The 12,309-nt window shown below is 36.7% G+C and overlaps 1 pseudogene; it reads left to right on the top strand.

Moving 5' to 3' along the window:
• Positions 1–7,647, top strand: part of LOC102857235 — a 15,196-nt pseudogene extending 7,549 nt beyond the window's left edge.
• Positions 7,648–12,309: the final 4,662 nt, after the last annotated feature.

Raw genomic sequence — 12,309 nt, 5'->3', positions numbered from 1 at the left:
AGTGATTGACTGAATTCTACTGTTGCCATCTGAATTGACTTGAATGTCTCAAAACAGGTAAATATTGTAAAGTATGCACTCTTGATTTCTTTTGGCTCAGATGGATATGTACAGGGAGAATTATTTTAATACACAGAGGGGAAAAGAAAAAGAAAAAAAAGAAGTATGCCGCTTCACACTCTACCCAAACACAAAACAGGATGTCACCAAAAAAAAGTGAAACCGTATCAATGGATTTCTTGAAGCCAGAAAGTCTGATGGAACTTTCATATACAGAATGTATGAGAACAATGATTGAATATTTTCAATGGGTGAAAGACAAACTTGAAGAATTACAGGACACTGCAAGCAAAAACCAGAAGGAGCTAAAAAAAAAACTATCCAAATCAATGCAGATAGAACAAACAAGGCACTAGAGGCTCTGGAAAAATAAGAAATCACAATTCAAAATATGAGGACCAATGTTTCAGATGCTGTCAAAATGTTGGAGGGATATATAAACAGAATTGAATAGCTGGAACACAATCAGTGAAAAAGAAGATAGATTTGTCACCACTGATCTGTTAGAACAAAAAGCAGAATCAAAACGGAAAGAAAAAGAAGAAAACCTAAAAATAATGTGGGACACCATCAAGAGGAATAACATGTGCATAATTGGAATCCCAGAACAGAAAGAAGCAAGTAAAGGCAATATGGAATAGAAAACAGAAAAACAATTTAAACCATCAACAAAAACAGGTGTTGGTTCTTTGAAAAGGTCAATAAAATTGCACACTAGAAAAACTAACAAAGGAAAAGAAAGAAAAGACACAATCCAATTAAGAGATGAAGCAGGCAAAGTCACAACAGAGCCAACTAAAATGAAAAGGCTAACAATGGAATATTATGAAAAATTTTACTCAAACAAATATGAAACCTAGAGGAAATGAATAGTTAGAAATTCACAACCTACCTATAACTGACACAAACTGAAACACCTGAACAGACCCATTACGAAAGGAGAAATTGAAAAGGTAATAAAACAACTTCCAGCCAAAAAAAGCCGTAGACCAGATCGTTTTACAAATGAATTTTATCAAACGTTCAGAGAAGAACTGTCACTAATTCTACATAAAGTATTTAAGAAAATGGAAAAATATGGACTCATTCTACAAAGCAAATATATCCTTGTTACCAAAGTAAGTTAAACACACGACCAAAATAGAAAACTATAGGCCAATATTTCTCATGAAAAATAGATGCAAAAATCCTGAATAAAGTCCTCACCAATAGAATCCAATGACACATTAAAAAATAATTCACATGACCAAGTGGGATTCACAGCAGATATGCAAAGGTGGTTCAACACAAGGAAAACAATCAGTGTAATTCATCACATTAACAAAACAAAGAACAAGAACCATATGATCCTAAAAAGTTTAAAGCAGAAAAGGCCATTGACAAAATCCAACACCCTTTCCTAATCAAAACACTCAAAAGAATAGTAATAGAGGGGAATTTCTTCAATATAGTAAAAAGCATACATGCAAACCAAGAACCAACACTGATCTCGATGGAAAGAAATTAAAGGCATTCCCTGTGTGAAGAGGAACTAGTCAAGGATGCCTTCTATTGCCTCTCCTATCAATATGTTATTGTAAGTCTTAGTGATATCAGTTAAGACAACAGAAGGAAATAAAAGGTATCCAAATTAGCAAAGAGGAGGTAAACTTATCTCTATATGCAATCACAGGATAGTATACTTAAAAACTCTAAAGACTGAGCAAGAAAACTACTGGGCATGGTTAACCAATTCAGCAAACTGGCAGGATACAAGATCAACATACAAAAATCAATTGGATTTGTATACAGTGACAAAGAAAATACAGAACTGTAGCTAAGGAAAACAATAGCTTTCATAATAGCTAATCACAAGATTGAATAATTGGGAGTAAATCTAACTAGAAAGACAAAAGGACCTATTCAAAGGGATTTACAAAACATTACTACAAGAAACAAAAATAAATCTGAAGAAATGGGAAAATATACCTTGCTCTTGAATAGAAAAACTCAATATTGTGAAAATGACAATCCTACAAAATTTACATATTCAGTGCAATCTCAATACAGATACCAAATTCATTTTTTCAAGGAGATCAAAAGGGAAATTGTCAAGTTTATTTGGAGAGGCAGGAGACCCCGAATAAGCAAAACACTTCTGAGAAATAAAAATGAAGTGGGAGGTATAGCACTCCCTGATCTCAAAACCTGCAACACAGTGATAGTAACCAAAACAGTATGGTACTGATATAATGAAAGGCACATAGATGAGTGGAACAGAATTGAGAACCCCAAAATAGGCCCAGCTATCTATGGTCAACTGTGGGCAACATGTTCGACAAGGAAATAAAACCTATCAATTGGGGAAATGACAACTTCTTCAACAAATGGTGCTGGGAAAATTGGACTTCCACCTGCAGAAAACTGAAACAGGATCCACATCTCATAGCATACACAAAAATCAGCTAAAGGTGGATAAGAGACTTGGGAGTAAAGCCCAAATCCATAAAGTTCATAAGAGACAAACTGGGATCAAGCTTAGAAGCCTTAGTCTATGCTATAAAAAGACTGCCAAATACAGCCAGAAATGTACAATCTGAAGAGGACAAAATTGGTGAATGGGACCTTCTAAAGATTAAATCTCTGTGCTCTTCAAAATTTTTTTCTAAAGGGTAAAAAGAAAACCTCTGATTGGGAACAAACATTTGGTAATACCATCTCAGACAAAAGACTGTATAAACAAAAGTTTATGGAATACTCCTGGGCCTCTACAAGAAAAAGACAGATAAACCAATTACAAAATGGTCAACAGACGTGGAAAGTTTTTTCACAGAGGAGAACATTTGGGTGGCCAACATATACATGAAGAAATGCTCCAAATCACTGTCAATAAGACATGCAAATCAAAAACACAATGAGATACCATCTCAGTCCAGTAGCAGTGGCAAAGTTTACCAGGAAAACAAGTAATAAATGCTGGAAAGAATGTGCTGAGATAGGCACTCTTTTACATTGTTGGTGAGATTATACAATGGTAAAGCACTCTGGAAGGCAATTTGGCACTTTCTCAAAAAGGTGAACATAAAAATTGCATATGACTCACTTATTGCTTGGAATATAACCCAAGAAAATTAGAACTGAGGCTCAAATGGAAACTTGTACACCCATGTTCATAACAGCATTCTTAACCACTGCAAGAACTTGGAAACAGCCTAGATTTCCAACCACAAATGAATGAATTGAGAAGTTGTTGCACATTCATACAATGGAATACTACGCAGCACACAGGAGTAATCATTTTGTAAATTACTACCTAGCTTAGGAGGTACTAGAGACTATTATGCTGAGTGAACTAACTCAGTCCCACAAGGACAAATACTGTATAAAAACATTAATGTAGATTGAGTATGAGGATCCAAGGCAGGGGGAAGGAGGGAATTGAGGGGTGTGGATGCTGGTGGGTAGGGTGTTAATCATAGAATTGCACAATTTTATGGATAGGTAGGGTGAAGAAAATAGGAAGGATCTTTTGTGGAAAACAAAGTATTCAAACTTTGTAAATAAATCCAGATGAATTTTTTTAAAGAAAAAAAATCATAAGAAAAGAAGGTACCAACAACTCAGTACAGGAAATAACAGAACTGAATGAAAATTCAATCTAGAATATTTAGATTAAAATAGCAGAAGTGTCCAACACACTGGAGGGACAAAAAGGTAGAACAGAAGAGGTGGAATGGAAAGTCATTGGGTTGGAAGACAAGCAGCTCAGTGGAAACGTGTTGTTGTTGATTTTCATCAATTCAAGCATGCCTCATAAAGACCCCATGAACAAAAGGCCTAAAGCATCCCTACAACCATTGCTATTTATCAAAGTTCACAGAGTTTCCAGAAGTATGCTGTTCAGAGATGAGACTTAAAGCAAATGAAGAAAACATTAGAATCATATGGGATGACACCAAAAGGAACAACATATGTATGACTGGAATTCCAGAATTTGAGAGGTATAGTAAAATGACTGAGAAAATTGTGGAAGAAGTACTGGAAGAAAACTTCCCAGATATTGTGAAGAGTGAGGAAATTTGTATCCAAGAAGCTCAATGAACACCAAATATACTACACTGCCCCCCTCAAAAAAATCAAGAGGTTTCATAGTGAAATTTTCCAAAATCAAAGATAGCAATAGAATACTAAGAGAAGTACAGGGGAAAGGGGAGGGAGAATCACCTACAAAAAAAAAGCAACTAGATTAAGTTCTGATTTCTCAGCAGAAATCGTGCAAGAAAGAAGACGATGGGATGGCATATACAGAAAGTAAAAGAAGACAATTGCCAACCGAGGAATCTGGACCAAGCAAAGCTCTCCTTCAAATATAAAGAAGAATTGAGATTATTTGCAGAAAAGAGGGAACTTAAGGAATTTGTGAAAACAAGACCAAATCTACAACAACTCTTAAGGGAAGTGCTTCACACAGAGACCAAAGGAAAGTGGATGGACTGTAGTAATAAGAAACAACAAAAAAGGAAAGACTACAAAATGGCAATCAAACCTGACCTGTCAATAATCACACTTAACCTCAATGGATTAAATGCACCATTTAAGAGAAAAAAAGATATCAGAATGGCAGGGGGGAATCCCATCAATACATCTAAAAAAAGAAGATAAAGACTCAAAAACAAAGGCTTGGGAAAAATATACCAAGAAAATGGCAACCTCAAAAAAGTAGAAGTGATAATATCTCTGATAAAAAAAATATACTTTAGGATGTTAACTACCACAAAAGATAAAGAGGGACACTATATAATGATTAAAACAACAGTAGAGCAAGAAGACATAACCTTGGTCAATATCTACTCACCTAATGACAGACCTGCAAAATATATAAAACAATGATTAATGATTGAAAGACTTGAGGAAAGAAATAGCATCACAATTGTAGTAGGAGACTAACACACCACTCTCACCAAAAATAAGTAAACTCAAAAGAAACATAAAGATGCCAAAGATCCAAACTATACATTCAGCCAACTTGAACTGGTGGATGTATTTCGAGTTACTGCACTCAACTAAAACTTGATTTACTTTCTTCTCAAGTGCATATTGTATATTCTCCAGAATTTATCACTTATTAGGGCAATAGCAAGCCTCAACAAATTGAAAATCATTGTATTAATACAAAATGTCTTTTCAGACCACAATATCATAAAACAAGCAGTTAACCACAAAATGATAAAGCTTAAAAAATATGCCTGTGGAAACTAAAGAACACCCTGTTAGAACACAATTAGGTTATAGAAGAAATGCTGATGTTGTTGTTAGGTGCCATCGAGTCATAGATGACTCATAGCAACCCTATGAATGAAAGGCCTGAGCACTGGTCATACATAGAGTTTCAGGAGGCAAGTCATTTCGGAAGTGGATGCTGCTCCTGCTTCCATAGAAGAAATAAAGAACAAAATTTAAAAAGTTCCTCAAAACAAATGATAATTAAGATACAACGTACCAAAAACTCTGGGATGCAGTTCAAGAAGTCCTCAGGTGCCAACAGGCAAACACATAAAAAACAAAGCAAAATTAGTGATCTAACTCAACACCTTCATCAGATAGAAAAAGAACAACAATCTAAACCAATAGACTCTAGAAGAAAGAAATTATAAGAACAAGATGAGAAATCAATAAGATGGAAAAACAATTGAAACTATTAACAAAACAAAGGTTTTTCAAAAGGGTCAATAAAATTGACAAACCACTGGCAGACTTAACAAAAGGGGGGGAAAGGAGAAGACACAAATAAATTGATTAAGGAATAACAAAGGTGACATAACAACAGAACTGAAAGAAATGAAATCTATAATATCAAAATATTATGAAAAGTTATACTTTGAAAATTTGAAAACATACAGGAAATGGACAAATTTCTTGAAATTCAGGTCCTACGCAGACTGACTTGGACAGATATAAAACACGTGAACAGACCTATGACAAAAGAAGAAAATAAGCAGGTCATAAAAAGACACCCCCACAAGAAAAGTCCCTATGCAGAAGGCTTGACAGCTGAATTCTACCAAACATCCAAAGATTTATCACCAATTCTACTTAAACTATCAGACTTTTTCTTGTGGAGGATCTGTAGTATTCTGTAATACTACAGTTGTTACAGTGTAGAGAGATTGGAACTCAAAAGGAGATTTGTACCCCAATGTCCTTGTTGTTATGTGCTATCGAATCACATGCAACTCATAGTGATCCTTTGTGAAACAACTCTGAAGTTGTCTTATCCTGAGCCAGTCTCACTGACTCTGACAAACCTATCCCAATTGCCCCAGTTACTTTACCAATCCATTTCATCTCCTGTGCTTTCCCCTCCACCCTTCCAAGCACTGGGTTCTTCTGCAAGTACTGGTCCCTCCTGGCCATATACCCAAATTATGTGATACGGAGCTTCCAAATCCTAGCATCCAAAGGGCAACTTGGTTTTACCCTCTCTAAGACAGACTTATTTGTTTTCTTGATGGTCTTTGGTATGTTCAAGACTTTTCTCCAGCACAACAACTCAATGGCATCAATTCTTTTTCTCTCATCTTTAGTCAATGTTCAGCTCTCTGAAGCATAGCAAGCAGTAGCAAAACCCATGGTCTGGCTCAGATGCACCTTGGTTTCTGTACTAACATTGTTGCTTCTCAGTATTCTATAGAGGTCTTTGACAACAGATTTTCCCAGTGCAATTCCTCCTTGGGTTTGAAGATGAGGTTGTGATTGAGTTTACATTCAACCAGCTGGAAGTGAAGAATCTAGATTCCAAAATTATGCAAATCAACTTGACTGGGTTTTTTAAAATGGAAAAAATACTAAAGAATTTATGAGATATCTACGGCCCCTGCTGTTAAGTGCACAGAAAATATTGCTGGACTTCTTTCTGCTCTTTTAGAACTAAAGAAAGAAGAAATAAAACAGAGACAGATTGAACAAGAAAAATTGGCATATATGAAAAAGCAAGACAAAGACAAATACAAGAGAGATAAGGAAGAAAATGTAAGCTACCTAGAAAAGATAGAGATCTCAAAGCCCAAGAAGATTAAAATCCAGATCTACTTCTCCTAGAAGTCAATTTTCTCCTGTCAGGAGAGAGAGAGAAAGTGCAGTTGTTCTCAAACTCCCTGTCACTGAATTAAGAGCTGGAGTCCTTCCCCTGCTCCAGAAAAAGAGAAAACTGCAGAAATCCTAGAACCTTCAATGAAAGTAAAAGAGCATTCAGTACAAGAGGCCACTTCTACTAGTGACATTCTGAAAGTTCTCAAGCCTGAACCTATATCAGAGCCTAAAGAACCTTCTCCAGGAAAAAAAATTCTAAGAAGGAAAAGGGGAAAATTAAACTGTGATCTGGATCTCATTCTAAGTAAGGGTCTGGGACACATTCTCACTGTCCTTCTCATACTCAACCTAGAAGACATCATAGATCCCAATGATGATATGATGATATGATATGATATGATATGATATGATATCCCAGTATGAAGATACACACCTAAAAGATGACCATCTCCTTGAAGAAGAGCTCCACCAAGATGAATTCCTCCTCCACCAAGGTAGAGAAGGAGCAGTTCTCCATAAAGACAAAGAAGTCACCCAGCAGCAGCCTTGTCTGGGAGTAGCTCATCATCCTCTTCATCTCATTCCCAGTCACCATCAAAGAAGCCACCCAAGAGTATATCCAGTTCCCCTTGAAAAACTCGGAGAGTATCTCTATCAGTAAGTCCTCCAAGGCAACAGTATCAACCATCACCTCCAGCAGCTCCTCCGCTAAAATAATTATCCAATACCCCATCAGTCAATCCATACCAGAAAGTCATGTTTCTATTTCTCCAGGGAGAACTTCAGGCAAAGAGACCAAGCATAAAGTTACTGAAAAAAGAAAGTCCTCTTTCCTAACACCCAAGTCTAGAAAAATAGAGTTATCTGAATTGGAGGAAGATTAAATGTGGCAAAATGGCAGCAGCCATTGTGTGCAACAAAGACACCAGTACAGACAACAGAACCAGCAGTCTTCATCTGATTCTAGCTTTTCGTCCTCCTCAGAAGATGAGAGATCCAAAACGTCTCATGGGAAGAATGATGATGTAGGCAGTCAAAGGAGACATTCTCCTTCCCAAAGTTCTTCTCCATCACCACAAAAGTGTCTGAAAGAGGCTTCACCTCGTGGTAGATGGAGAAGTCCTACCCCACCACCTACAAGAAGGTGGCTTTCTCCTTCCCCTACTCCTCCTCCTCTGAGATGCAGGCCTCCCATACCACCTCCATGGTTAAGGACTCCACTCTCCTGCCTCAACAACACTCACCTTCACCAAGATAATACTCTCCATTCATTTGTTGATAGGCATTTGGATTGCTTCCATCTCTTTGCTATTGTAAATAATGCAGCATTAAACATGGATGTGTGTATATCTGTTTGGATGGACGTTATGGTTTATTTAGGGTATATTCCCAGTAGTGAAATTGCTGGGCCAAATGCTATTTCTGTTTTCAACTTTTTGAGAAAGTGCCTAACTGTCTTCCATAGTGGTTGCACAATTTTAGACTCCCACTAGCAGTAAATGAAGGTTTTCATCTCTTCATAACTTCACCAGCATTTGTTGTTTGCTGCTTTGTTGAACTTGGCTATTGTTACTGGGGTGAGATAGTATCTCATAGTTGTTTTGGTTTGTATGTCTCTGATAGCTAGGGATTTTGGACATTTCTTCATGTGTTTGCTTACTGTCTAAATGTCCTCTTTTGTGAAATATCTGTTCATACCCTATGCTCATTTTGCTATTTGGTTGTTTACCTTTTTCTCATTGAGGTGCTGAGGTACTCTATAAATTTTCGATATGAGTCTCTTCTCAGATCTGTCATTAGCAAATATTTTTCCCAGTCTGTGGATTTCCTTTTAACTCTGCTGGAAAAGGGGTTTTTTTTATGTGCATAGGGATTTGATTCTTAGTAGATCCCATTCATCTGGTTTGTTCTTTCCTAGTTGTAGGTTTTCATTTTGCTTGGAAGACAGTTCATCCTGTGGATTAGGGCTTCTAGCATTTTTCCAAGTTTTTCCCTAATAAAATTTATAGTCTTTGGTTTTACTCCTAAGTTCTTGATCCATCCAACAAATGAGTGGATAGAAAAACTATGGTATATTCATATAATAGAATATTACACAGCACTTAAAAATATCTTAATATATGTGAGTGGAAATTATGTTTAATCCAGCATTTTGCCTTTGTGAAATTATTGTTTATTTTGCCTTTGTATAAATCACTACATAACATTGTGTGTTAGAAAGTAGTAAAATTTGACCAGCCTAAAGAGTTTTTACCTTGTTTTGATGCATAGTTTTGTTCATTTTCTTCTATATCCCAGTCTCAGAACAAACTGAACATTGTTTCTGTTTTCAATCTTGGAAAATAACTTTAATAATTTCAATTTCTAAGAAAATTGATTATTTTACCCTTTCGTTTCCCTCCTCTCTCAATATCTCTTTTCAGTTATGCTTTGGCAAGTTAAGAAACTCTGGGTGGGTTAATCATTGGGTAAACCAAAAAATGATGGTTCAAAGTCACCAGCCATTTCATAAGAGAAAGATGAAACAATATGCTTCCAAAAAGATTAATAGCCACAGAGATCCAGAGTTTGGTGGAGCTCCCAGTTTAAGACAGGTTTAGAAGCAGGAGTGGCATCTGGTTCCTAAACAACATGCCTCTGGAAACTATGAATTTTGATAAATGACACTAGTTACAGGAAGTCTTCAGGCCTTTTGTTCATAGTGTTGCTATGAGTTGTGTTCGACACGATGACAATCAACAAAAACAACACAGCACTGAAAAACAATGAACTTATAAAACACAACATGGGGAACACTGGAGCACATCATGCTGAGTCAAATATTTCAATCACAAAAAGACAAAGACTGCATAGCACCATTGTTATAAAGCAGATCTGACATGGGGGGTTAGGAGGAGAATAGGATGAGAGTTCTTATATAATGACCATTGCATTGGAACAGATGAAAGAAAGAACTGTCTAAAATGAATATATGATTAGGCATTATACTTACAACAACAGCCCAGAATAATAGATACATCATTACAAAGAGGACTGGAAGCAGGGGAGGTAGTGCAACAGTGAATGAATATTTTTTTTAAAAAATAAACTGGGGAAGGGGGTAAAATGTGCAGCAATAAATGAATGAAAATTTACCTTTATGTAAATGCTCATTAAAATCACAATTAAAATAAAAATTTAAAAATAAAGAAGACACTCTTCCAATACAGACCTTCTCTACCTCCAAAGAGAATAGCTTCTCCCCCTCTCTCTCCTAAACAAAGAGTATCACCATCTCCACCCCCAAAGAGTAGGGTTTCCCATTCTCTACCTTCCAAACAAGAAGCTCCCCAGTCAACAAGAGATGTTCACCTTCATTATCATCAAAACATAGGAAAGAGTCTTCCCCAACCCAATCTATCCAGGAAGCTTGGTCACAATCAAACTAGTGGCATTCTCCTTCACGACAGCCTTAAGCTCCTCAGACCACCTCAAGTCTTCCCCTTCAAAGAAGAGCATCATCATCATCCCAAAGAAAGCAGTCCCTTTCTCCAAATACAAGAGCCATTAGGAGAGTCTCAAGGACTCTGGAACAACAACAACATAAAAAAAAAAAAGACAGAAAGGCTGCCTTAACAATTTCCCAGTCTTTAAGGAGAGTGTCATCCTCTTGATCTGTTTCAGGAACACCTAAGTAAGCACCTAAAAAACCCCCATCCTCTATCCAGTCTCAGTCACCCTCCACAACTGGTAACCAGTGGTGCCAGTCAAAAAAAGCTAAAAGCCCAATACAAAGCCCATTACTGGCAAGGAATTCAGACCAAGAGGGAGGTGGAAAGAAAAAAAAAAATCTATAAGAATCACAAAAAAACGGATATGGGGTGGGGGGGGGGCGGGGAGAAGAAGGAAAAGGCAATGGCTGCAGGTGCTGCTGTCATGCCTGCAGTCATTGCTGTTTCTGCAACCAAATCAGCAAAGGCAGAATCAGAGGAAAAGCCAGAGCCTAAGAAGGATACTGAAAGTGAAGCTGAAGATAACCTTGATAACTTAGAAAAACACCTGTGTGAAAAGGCCCTAAGATCAATTTGGAAGGCTCAAGTGGCTTAGATGGGAATTTTTGCTATGATGTAAATTTTGTTTAGTTTGTATGCAATTCAATTACAAAATTGCTAAAATTTGGTTGAGCTTTAGATTAGAAAACTTGTTGTAATAATTGCTAGGTTGAAGTTTACTACTTAAAAACAAAAAGGAGAGGCATGGGCTTACATCACAAAAGTTGCCCACAATGTTAGTGATGTTCTTTCACTGAGAGCTAACATAAATTTCATTTTTAGTGAAGAATTTTAAACCAAAAATAAATCCCTTTTTTAAAAGGGGGGATTTAAATATGGTTGGCATTTTATGATTTCCTTAATAAATGTCCCTGGCTATTCCCAGTGGCTATTTTTTTTCTTATTTTCTCCCTTGCTTATTTTTCCATTTGAGTGCTAGCACCCAATCAAGTTATATTTCTGATCTTATGGTTTATCAGCTTACCCCAAAAATAAGACCACTCTTGAAGTACCACAAAAGTATATATGAACATTTTAATGCTTACACTCTTTCCTGTTGCCTGTGGAGTCTCTGCTGAATGAATCAGGATTTGAGCTCTAAGATGAAAAAGAAAATTAAAACATGCTGTTTGCCAGGACACTATAGGCTTATATTGCTATGGAACAAGTAGATTTGGAACACTAGAATTTTACCTCCCCCCTTTTCCTTTGTGACGGTATTTAACTAAACCCATGAAGGATCCTTCAAGTTATAGAAAATTTTGGTTTTTGAAAGGTGACTTATTTCAAAATTTATTCTTATTCTTACAATTGGCATATATGATTTTCAGAACTCTTGTAATTGGAAGGCTGGAAGGGCCTAGACTTTGAAATACAGTGTTTTGTTTTAACTATTTTTGTTTTTCAAGTAAATCTATATAAAGTTTGTGGATTAGTTTAAAAGTACTATATTTTAGGGCAAATCAGGATGGGTGTGTCAGAGGCAGTGCGGTTGGCACAGGGTAGAGCAGGGTTTAGGGCTGTTGTGCATAGGGTCGCTATGAGTCGAAAACGACTCGACGGCACATAACAACAACAACAACAACAGGATTATGTAATGAGTGTTGCAGAGTGGATTATATTTGGGGTTGGGGGAGGTGCAGGGGGGATT

The sequence above is a fragment of the Elephantulus edwardii genome, unplaced genomic scaffold (assembly GCF_000299155.1).
Source record: "Elephantulus edwardii isolate Elephantulus edwardi_28Jun2011 unplaced genomic scaffold, EleEdw1.0 scaffold00276, whole genome shotgun sequence".
Classification (NCBI taxonomy): Eukaryota; Metazoa; Chordata; class Mammalia; order Macroscelidea; family Macroscelididae; genus Elephantulus; species Elephantulus edwardii.
The sequence above is the reverse complement of the archived record's forward strand: the minus strand, read 5'-3'. Positions and strand labels throughout refer to the sequence as shown.